The 11161-nt window shown below is 37.1% G+C and overlaps 1 long non-coding RNA gene across 1 annotated transcript; it reads right to left on the bottom strand.

The window, feature by feature from the left end:
- Positions 1-538: 538 nt before the first annotated feature.
- LOC120369397 lies at positions 539-8731 on the bottom strand. The gene is made up of 3 exons (XR_005583147.1): positions 8628-8731; positions 4363-4556; positions 539-1600 (listed from the first exon to the last, which is right to left on the bottom strand). It is a non-coding gene; the product is annotated as an uncharacterized LOC120369397 (long non-coding RNA).
- Positions 8732-11161: the final 2430 nt, after the last annotated feature.

Raw genomic sequence — 11161 nt, 5'->3', positions numbered from 1 at the left:
CTATCCTTTGAAGTGCTCCAAGAAATCTAGCCACTCTCCAAAGCGCAGAGGTGGAAGCAGTGCAAATTAATGCAGCCTAAGTGTATTGATAAGGCTCTGTTAAATTCAGTCTCTCTATTAATTTGTGCTGTTTTCCCCTGAAGGCCCATGTGGGAGAGAATCTGAAGACGCTCAGACAGTTCCTCCACCCTGCCACCTCCAGAAATAGACTGCAAATCTCAGAGAATTCCTCCTTTCAGAGGGTGCAGATTCCTCTCTGTGCATGGACCTAGAGAGGAACATGGCGCTTTGAGGAGGATTTTTGAGGAGCGTGTTTCAAAGGTACAAATTGTGAATATGAAAAATCTCTCCCTTGGCCCCCAATGCATTGAGCAGGCTACACAGTAGAATGGCAGGCACATGACAAAATTTACCTTGAAGCAGGCTTCAGAAATACCAAATGCTTTAAAAGATGGAAAAATTTAAAACATGTCTCTTTAAAAATACTTTAATCAACCTGTTAAAAGTAATGTGTGTCCCTTTAGCATTTTTGCACAGCAAGTCATAGGACACATAACCTTGTATTGGATCTTAAATATTTAAAGCATTCCAACAGTGCAATGCAAATCCAATGTTATTACAGCTAATCCAAGTGCTTTTATCAATATAAAGAATCCAATTATGACATCCTTAAATGTGTTAGAAATTTAAAAGCAAACTAATGCTGCATGCAGACCACTTCTTGAATTTCCATTTGTAATCACAAATATGTTTGCTATTATATTCACTCATCATAAAGGCCAAGTATTAAAAAAATTGCTACAAACACACTGACGACTACAATATTTCTTAAGTAACATATGCAACAGCACAATATAGATGTTTCACTGGAAATGGCGCATAATAAATGATAGCATATTAATCTGGTTTTGTTTATCCTTTGAAAACACGTTTTCTTTTGACTAAAGAAGATGGATAGTCAAGATAAGATATTGGATAACTAAGCTTGGATATCATAGGACAAGGAAATATTTGACATCTTAGTGGTAATTTTTAATCAGAAGACCCGTACAAAAAAGAAACAAATACATAATAAAATGATTCCACAAGAGAAAAATGCATGTCTTCAGTTTCACCCATAACATTATAAATGGATTTTGTCAGCTTGCTGTCTTACAAGGCTCGTTGATAGTAAATTAAATTTGGTCAGTTTATAAAGGTATTGCTTTCATGTTTTTCTCATAAGATCTTACATTCCTCTGAGGTTTGGAATCACCTTGCTTCCCCTAGCTTGTCTTCTGTCTTCTATTCTTCATTACACAACAGATGACCTATCAGATATTCTTCTTCTTCTCCAACAGATTTCCCGTTGCCAACCATCAATGAGAATAAAGCCTGCAACCCTTTTTATCTTCATTCTGCTGCTGTTTCCATCTTTTTTTCTTTTTTCTTTTTTTCCTCCTCCTAAAGATCATTTGCCAGCATTGCTTTCTCAGTTTTACCCAGTGGAACAACCAGTGTCTTCTGAACTGACAATTCTGACTTTTTGCTTCTTGTGATTTTTCTAAAGCATGACAACTACTTGCATGAAGACACAGTAAACCTTTTCAGATAAGGGGATCTGTAAAAAGAAAGGTCTTTCAAGGAACAGTAGTTGTTACTGCAGGAGCTGAACGAAACAAGTCTCTTATGTATTAATTTAATTTGGTCATATCTTTTCCATGGCAAGAGTAATTAGAATCACGATCTGTTCTACAATACATGCAATTTTTTCACTTTTTTAAAAATTACTGACCATATTACCTACAGAATTTAAATATATCCTTTCCTGACAACATACAACTGCAAATTTTACCATTCTTTGTCATATTTAATTTTGCACAGGATGATAAGTGTATTGTCATGTCACTCAGAGTTACAAGTAAAGGCAGCTTTCAAAGAAGCAATATTAATAAATAACATGATTTTTATTTACATCTTCCAAATTATTAAGTATTCTTCTTCACCTTGAAGTGTATTTATTAGTCTATGGGGAGTTTTAGGAAGCCAGAGACCGGTAAAGACAACTGTCTGTTGTTCTTTAATAACTATTCACAAAAAGGGGTGACAAAGAATCAGCAGCTTTTCCAAGCTGCCTGTCAGAAACAAGAACAGGATTTTAAACTACATAACCAATACATTCAATTACTAGTCTAATCTAGAAGGCATAAACATGTGCCATATTCATGCCAGCTGGAGTAGACAACAAGCAACTCAATGTATTAGTTATGTAGCTTAAAACACTACCCAGATAAATGTACTGGGCCAGTATCCTAGAGGTTCAGAGAAAGCCACTGCATTATTGAGCTGGGACTCACCCATGGGCTGTTTCCACCACTATTTTCCTACCAGGAGATGTATCTGAATTAGCACAACACATGCAGCAAATCTGCCCCATGCCACTCACTTTTCAGATTGGTTTGGCCTTCTGTGGGTCCCCTGACAGGATTGCATCTGCACTCTCCCCCCAGGCCCACTTTTTGCCACTGGGGGGGTCTTACATCCTGGTTTACCCTCTCCACCTGTGTGGCTGTGTTTAGAATACCTGGGAGACCTAAAGCATCAGTCTGTGTCCAGTGCCCTCCATAAGTAATCCCCTTTCAAGTCAATACTTCCAATTCCTGTTTCTTTTCTACCATGAAGAGCACTCAAATAATAATAAATACTTACATTTTTAATAAAAAGCTTTAAGTTGTTTTGATTTGCCAAAACAGGGAGAGATGGACTAAGATAGATGTCAAGATGGGAGGAAGGGTATGCCCCAACACTAGGACACACCACAAAAAGACAACTTCACATGTAATGGTTATATTCTTAAAAGACAGATGATGTTTGAGAGCAGATATCTACTGGCATAAGGTTCAAGGAGGAGGTCTAGAGTACAAACAGTTTAGGGCTTTAAAACCAAGATTGCTAACTAAAATCTATTTGTCAATGTGTAGCAGCAAATGTTGAGAATGCAGGGTGAGTGCTATATGATCATGGTGAGCATAGGTTCACTCACTTGGTTTTGATTAAATGAAAAGAATAGCCATAAGCTGGATAAGGGGTAAAGGGGCCCAGGGGCAACTGAATGGAGGAGATGGGCAAAGAGAAAAGAGCTGTTTGACATTGTGATATTCACCATTAGCTAACAGAGAGAAAAAAGAGACTCTGACATGAAAGATGAAAACAACAGTGCCTGTGAACACTGAACAAAGAAACGTACCCAATAATTTTCTCTTTGGCCTGTTTGATGCACCAAAGTTCACACTTATCACCTGAAGCTGCTCAGACCAACACTACAGCAATAGAGCAACTCCACTCTTTTAACTGTCCTGACTTGGACACTAAATCATTGACCGGGTTTGACAATAAATGAATGGCCTTTTCCTTAGAAATAGTCAATGCAGTTCCCAAAATCGGTTCCTGACTCTGTTCTCACAAGCATTCTAGGACAACAAAGAGTAATAGTTTATTTTTTCCAGTAAATATGGAGAATAAATGTATCCTAAAAGGGTTATAAAAATGTCTATTCTTAAACATCAAGGTGGACTAAAGCTGCAAAAAATTCCACACATTCATCTGAACTTTCAGATGATTCACCACATTTTCTACTTTTGATATGTTCAACTTCCATAAATATTCTACAAGATGAGTTTACAGGCAGGAAGCTTCACAGAAATAACAAAGTTAATGTTCATAGATTGCTGCTTATCATAGATTATTAGGGTTGGAAGGGACTTCAAGAGATCATCTAGTCCAACCCCCTGCTCAAAGCAGGACCAATCCCCAAATGGCCCATTCAAGGATTGAACTCACAACCCTGGGTTTAGCAGGCCAATGCTTAAACCACTTGAGCTATCCCTCCCCCCATTACACATTACAAAATGCTTCCAGAAAGCCAAGTGTGAATTTGTAAATGTGACTATTCACGTTGGAATTCTGAATCTACGTGTTACACTAATCTCATCAGAGAACACAAGTATATCACATGATCTATGTGACCAATCATGTCAGCTTTAATAGCATAATGCACAGCAGATATAATAGAATGATAAATATAATCAGGAATTCTGAATTGCTAACAAATTATGGGCCAGCAGAACTACTGTGTTCCACATCATAATACAATATGTGCTAATTACTTATGCTAAACAATCTGTTCCACCTTGCATTTTGCTGTGATGCTGGGAGTTCCTTTCTCAGACCTGAAGAGGAGCTCAGTGTGGCTCAAAAGCTTGTCTTTCTCACCAACAGAAGTTGATCCAATAAAAACCCACCTGGTCTGTCTTTGGACAAGTCATGTAATCTCTCTGTTCCTCACCTGTAAAACTAGGATAATAAAACTTCCCTACCTCTCACCTTTCTCTGTCTTGTCTATTTAGATCAGGGGTTGGCAACCGGCGGCACACGTGCCAAAGGCGGCACGCAAGTTGATTTTTAGTGGCACTCTGCTGTCAGCTGGGATCCCAGCCACCGGCCCCACTCAGCCCGTTGCCGGTCTGGGGTTCAGTCCACTGCCCATGCTGCTGGTCTGGAGTTCCATCCGCCGGCCCCTGTAAATGTAAAATGCATTACTGGCACATGAAACCTTAAATTAATGAAGACTTGGCACACCACTTCTCAAAGGCTGCCGACCCCTGATTTAGATTATAAACTGTTTAGGGCAGAAACATTCTTTTACTATGTATATGTACAGCACCTGGCACAATGTACAAGCTCAGTCAGGCACTATATATTACAAATAAATAATGATAATTTCCTCTTCCCTATTTCAGGATTGAGGATTTTTTCCCTCCAAAAGAAAACAAGAAAACAACAATTCTAAACTGAGAAGCTTCAGAAGATATTCAATAATTCAAATAGAGGTTCCTTATAATCATATGTTTATATAGTTTAGCATTCATAATGGGAATTATGGGCCTCTTACCCTATGCAATAGGTTTCTAAAACTATCTCCTACCCATGATAATAAATATTTTAACCAGACTAACCATTTCTCTGTACATAAACTGTGGACATAGGGCCTAATTTTCAACATTAGGCATGTGTAATACATGCATGCATTTGCACTTGCCTGAATTATGCACCAATAACTGGCTTCGTGCCTGCATATATAGGGTGCTTATCTAGGTGAGGCACATTCAAATGTAAGCATGCAATTCTGCAAGCCTTACAAACATATAAAAACCCTAACAAGTCTTTAAAAGGTTTCAAAGCATAACCTTGCAAATTAAATGTTACTTTGTCTACACAGACACTTCAAGGCCTATAAAAGTCTGCTCTAATTTGGCATAGCCATAATCAAACTACATTAAAATGACTGCCATTGCTACGAGAGAAAGAGAGAGGAATGTTAAGCCTGGTAACTATTACTCTCTACTTTTTAATTACTTACAATGCTTATCTCACAGTTTTGAAACTTTAATCAATTAATGTTTATGAAGCACTTGGAGATCCTAGAATGAATAGCAAGTAGAATGGTACAAACAGAATGGAATGTAAGAGGAAAGTAATGATGTCAGTGCTCAAATACCCATTAAAGCCACATTTTTATTTTAATTCCTACTTTAAACTTCTCCATTTCTAGATAAAGAAAGCTTGTGCCTTGTACTAATTCACCTTACTGCTGCACCACTTAAAACCATATGGCTGCAGCATAAGACACAATCACTTGCATATAGGACCTTTGTTCTGTTTAGTCATGTTAACCAAAGGTTGTGATCAACAATTAGCATTTTTCATTGATTCACTTCCACTGTTCATCTTACGGTCAAATATTCCCTTTCCACCAGAGAGTATTGCTTTGGCAGCTCTTTTCTGTTGATATAAACTTACTCATCTACCTCCTTCTGGGTTAACAGATCCCCTATAAAAGTTTATTATTCAGATCATAGTGATTTGAAAACTTTGCTTTCAGATAACAGGATTACACAACATTTTTTCGTGCTGGTTGTTTTAAAATATGCCCCAAAATGCCTTAAGACAGAATTTAATTGTTCAGTGAATCAGTGAAAAGAGCCCTTCTCTCAAGAAAATTAAGGCTAAGTCTCCCATAGTCCCCCAGAAAAAAAAAATCAAAGAAAACACCTATTTACATCTTTGTGTTTAATTTCCCTTCAGTGGTGACTTCACTAACCTACCACTCCTTGGCTAAATCCCAACTCTTGTATTCCATCCTCATCCTCTTTGACCTCTAAGTCTTCTCTTGACACTGTTAATCACACCCTCTTAAAATCTTCTCCCCTATTGGCTTTCATGCTTCTGTCCTCACCTTGTTCTCCTTTAGCCCTCTTTTGCTGATCCTTCAGTATCTCTTATAGTGAATCTTCCCCCTCCACTCTCCCACATTCTGATAGCTTTAATTTCCATTGTTACATAGATGTACATCTCCATTCCCAGCTTGTCTCTCTCCACCCAATACTGCATCTATGTCCGTCTCTCTGATATCTGTTCCTGGACATTCTGATGCCAATTTAAACTTGGCTTGGCCAGAACTCATCTCCTGATCTTTCTTCCCAAGCTTCCCTATTCCCAGCATTCATGGTCACTGCTGATAATACTACCATTCTGTAAGCTGGGTGGTCACTACTGATCCCGAATTAGTACCAGAATTTTGCCACTGATTCCTTCATAACATTTCTAAGATCCACCCCTTTTTATTCTGACCAGTTGATTACCCAGCTAACCACAAGAGACCTCCTTGAATCCATTTAAAATATGTTTGCTAATATCACTTTTGTTGCCCATTGATGTTACCATACCCATCCCTTCTTTGAATGCTTCCACTGGCTCCCCTTTTCCGCCACATTAACTTCAAGCTTCTTGTTCTTGTTCTTGTTCTTCAAAACTCTTGTTGTTTCCGACTTGTCCCATCACTGTCTCTCTCATGCCATGGCCCTGCCCTTGCATCCCTCAGCAACGGTGCCAGCATTGATCACCTATTTGTCCATTTCTTACACAACTATCTCGGTACCTTTTTCCATGCTACCCTATGAGATGGAATTCCTCCCTTGTTCTATAGAATCTTCTCTGCTTTCAGAGTCTCCTCAAGACCAATGTCTGCTGTGATATCTGTAAGTAATCACCCAATTGATGGTGGCTAGGATGAGAGGAATAGGAGGATAATCAACACCTATTTTAGCTATTTGTATTTTTTTTTATAAAAAAGTAATTGCGTCTATGTAACTAACCACATGCAAGAACTCCCCTGATATGAAAGATTCTACTAATTCCAGAGATACAATTGAAATAGGAAATTCCACTGGGAACATTACTATTGCAGGTCTCATGTGATGTCCACCTTGTCCCGTATCTTATCTGCAATAATGGCCAGAACCAGACATTTCAAAAGCAGATGTAAGAAATCCCATATCAGACAATTATAGAGTTACCCAACCTAAGAGTACATTTTCACCTAATCCCTATCAATTAGTTGTTGTTTTATATCCTGAAACATGAGGGTTTATATATATCCCTTCTAAAATATTTGTTTATCCTAATATGTGTTCTTGTTATCCATATAAATATATAAGCCTTTTATGAATCCTACTAAGATCTGAGCTTCAATTATATCTTATAGAAATGAGTTCCCCAGGTTATTGATGAGTGGTATAATTTTAAGTGCACTCATATAAAAAGTATACATCTTTTAATCATACCCCACCCTCCATATGTTGTTTGTCTTCTTAGAGGGTAAACTCTTTAAGGATCAGAATTTGTATAGCACGTGACGCAGTGGAACCCAGATCCTGATTGGGGCCCTCCTGGAGTATTAAAATATAAATATATAGTATCTCTCAACAAGCCATCTGACGATATTCATGACAATAAGCATTGATAGCTCATACTCCAGATTCACTACCTTTTATTTCTTTCTCAGCTTGAACAATTTGGCATATAGACCTGCACTTTTTCCTTTCTCTCTTTCTTTCTTTCTTTCTGAATAATATATTTCACCAATATTTAAGGCTATACCACCTCCACTTGTCCTCATATACTACAGTGATGATCAGGGTATAGATATCCAGATTAAACAAATATATTTGATCAAATACCTGATACATCACCAATTTTCTTATGGGACTGAGATGGTAGATCTACAGCCCCAGCAACTAAGACTACAAGTCATAGGTTACGGAAGGGGAATTTTCACTTGTGGGAGACAAGAACATTGCCTCAAACATTTCTCATAAAACAAAACATTTATTCCCATTACACATCAGCATCTGTTTGAGCCTTTTTCTCACAAGTTGCATACCCCATGTGCTACTCACAGGCTAGTGAGAAGGGGAAAATACAAAATAAAAAGAGATTGAAATAATAGAAAAATAATTTTAGTGTCCTTAAATAGGAAGCAATGAGACAACAAAGGAGTTCCTTTAAAGGGAATTTCCACCAAAGGAAATTAATCGAAGGTTTTGGAAAATTAATCTCTGCAGTCCTTCGGTAATCCAGGTGTATTCAACAACTAGCTATATGTCAGTCATATTAGTAAACCAGCTTGAAATACTTGTGAAAACGCTTACTTAATTATTTCAGAAATCATAACTACTCTAATCTCTCCCCAGTTTTAGGTTTCCTACATACTTGCTACAACAATTTTTAAAACATAATTATTGACTTACACTGCCAGAGTCTGTCATGTGGGGAAGCTACAAGATACTGATTTCCTGATGCATCTCACACATGCCTTCTGGCTGTAGATGCTTTCAAGATCCCCCAAAGGCTTCTCCATCCTGTTAGGAAAATAAGTGAGCATCTTGTTTCTGTGCAAGATGTTGTTTTTTTCCATTTTTTTTTTAAATTTAAGGTCTGGAACAAACTGAGTCATCGTCTTGAAATGTGGGGGAGGGGCAGGGAGAGAGATGGGACACCCTGATGTGCACCAGCTCCTGCAGCTGTTTGATGAGTGGTCTGCTAACATTATCATGGCTGAGCAATTCATTCACTCAGAGAACAGTGTTCAGAGTTCTTGAAACCCAGAAACTCCCACTCTACAACCATTGGGAATCTGAATGCGTCTCACCAGTGATCCAGTGACATGGATCCACAGAAGGAAGTTCTTCCTAGGTGTTGCTGAAGCTACCCTCAGTTCAATTTGCAATGTAATATATACTGTTGTCACAATGTAACCTTCATTAAGAATAGAGGTGGGTGAAAATTTTTGGCGAAAACTTTTTTATGGGGTGAAAAATGCAGATTCGGCAACACTAAAACATATTACGAATTAGTGCTGATTTACCCATTTTGTGTTTTAAAAAAATTCAAACAAGTTCATATGTTTCATATAAACATTTCATTTAGAAAACATTTCTTTTTTTATTCAAAACAACTTTTAATGTCAAAGTTTCTTTTAAAAGCCAAAATGGTTAAAAAAAACCTCAAAATTTAAACAAAATATTTAATTTTGGATCAAGTGAATCATTTTGTATAACCCAAAAATATTTCTCTTTTTGATTCACCAAGTTTTGAAAAATGTTGCTTTTGGGTTGACCTGAATTTTTTTTTCCAAAATTGCCAGTGAACCAAAAAATCCTTTATTCATTCATTTCTTATTAGAAATGTCATCACTTCAATAAATGTCCCATTCCTCATGTATATCCTTCTCTTGTGCTCCTTTCTTCCTCACACTGATTTAACTTTTTGTGTTCCAGCCAACACTCTGCTTTCAGCATTTTAGTACTACAGAAAACGTCCGTTTTCTGGACCCATGTAAGATCACACAACAGTTACTGTGATCTTACTGTTCAGTGTTTCCACTTGTAAGAGTGGGAGACTTGTTCACACAAAAGTAATTAAAAATACAGAAAGAAAGCAGTCAGACAAGACAGCTGGAAAGGGGCACTCAGTATAATAATTAGAGGAGCAGCTGTTTTCAATATCCTAGAAAAATTATTCCGGGGCAGGGCGCAAGTGGATATTGAAAACAGATGTTCCTCTACTTAGTATACCGAGCGCTTATCTTATTGTATTGTTCAAAATATCAAACTGTTTCATTACTGCACAAAAAGGAGACTTTGATCTAGATAGAAAATAAGATAAAATGTTTCAATTTGTACTAAGTAGCAGCTACCCTTAATGAGTCTAAAAATAAAAAATAGCATAATTTAACATATCTGACATTATAATGTCTTGTATATGACATAACTTGACATGATACTACTACTATTGGCATGTCATGAAATAATTAAAAATAAAATTTAAAAATGAAAAAAAACTAGATCTTGAAACAAAAATTTTGTTTTGAAATGAAATTTCAATTTTCTTCTGAAAAGAATATTCCAAATGGAATTTTATTGGAATGTGTTTTGCAGAAAATTTCTAAATTATTTGTTCTTGTTGCAAATTGCACTAAAAACAAATTCAAAAGTGTCAAAATTTCCCACAAACCAGAAATTCCAAGTTTGGATCATAAGTAAATTGCAGCACTGTAAAGCGTAAGCTGTTGGGCCCTGAGCCAGATTTCCATTCACGTCTTTTGCAATTTTGCCAACTCTCACTATTTTGTGCGAGTCTCACAATATTTGATGTTTTTCCTAAGGCCCCAGTCTGTGAAGTCATAAGTGACTCTCATAAAAAAAATAGAAGTTTCTAACACACATGGATGGGGAGAAAAGTTCTAAAATGTGATGAAAGGGAACCAGAAAGCAAATACAAAGAACCCAAATGTACTTTCTTTTTTAAAATCTCATGATGTGTTAAACCAATCTCATGATTTTGTCAGCATGATTTTCGAATCACTTGGGGTTAGCAATACTGCTTATGTACTATGAGACATCCCCTCTCAGGGAATGCAATGAATTCCAATCTGAACAAGCAGCTGAGTTGAACAGAGAGCCCAAGAGAGCTAAGACTCAGCAACATAAGGAAGAGGGTGAAAATCTGCTAGAAGATAGTGATAAACAAGAAGGGGGAAAGGAATAGAGACATGTAAGGGAGATGAAGTCCTGGATTCAATTTAAGAGAAGAGGAACTGATTGGGTTAGGAGAAAGAATGAGGAAAAACAGAAAAAGAAGGGAAAAAATGAAATTAGGGGAGTTCAGATAGTTTGAGTAAGCAACTATGTGAACTGCCGAAGTTTATCTAGATTAAATTTCTAAACTTTTTGAGATGCCCATCAATCATTCCCCTCCCTAGACCCCCAGAATTCCTATATAT

Source organism: Mauremys reevesii, linkage group 7 (genome assembly GCF_016161935.1).
Source record: "Mauremys reevesii isolate NIE-2019 linkage group 7, ASM1616193v1, whole genome shotgun sequence".
Lineage (NCBI taxonomy): Eukaryota > Metazoa > Chordata > Testudines > Geoemydidae > Mauremys > Mauremys reevesii.
Note: the sequence above shows the minus strand (reverse complement) of the source record. Positions and strands in the feature narration are given on the sequence as shown.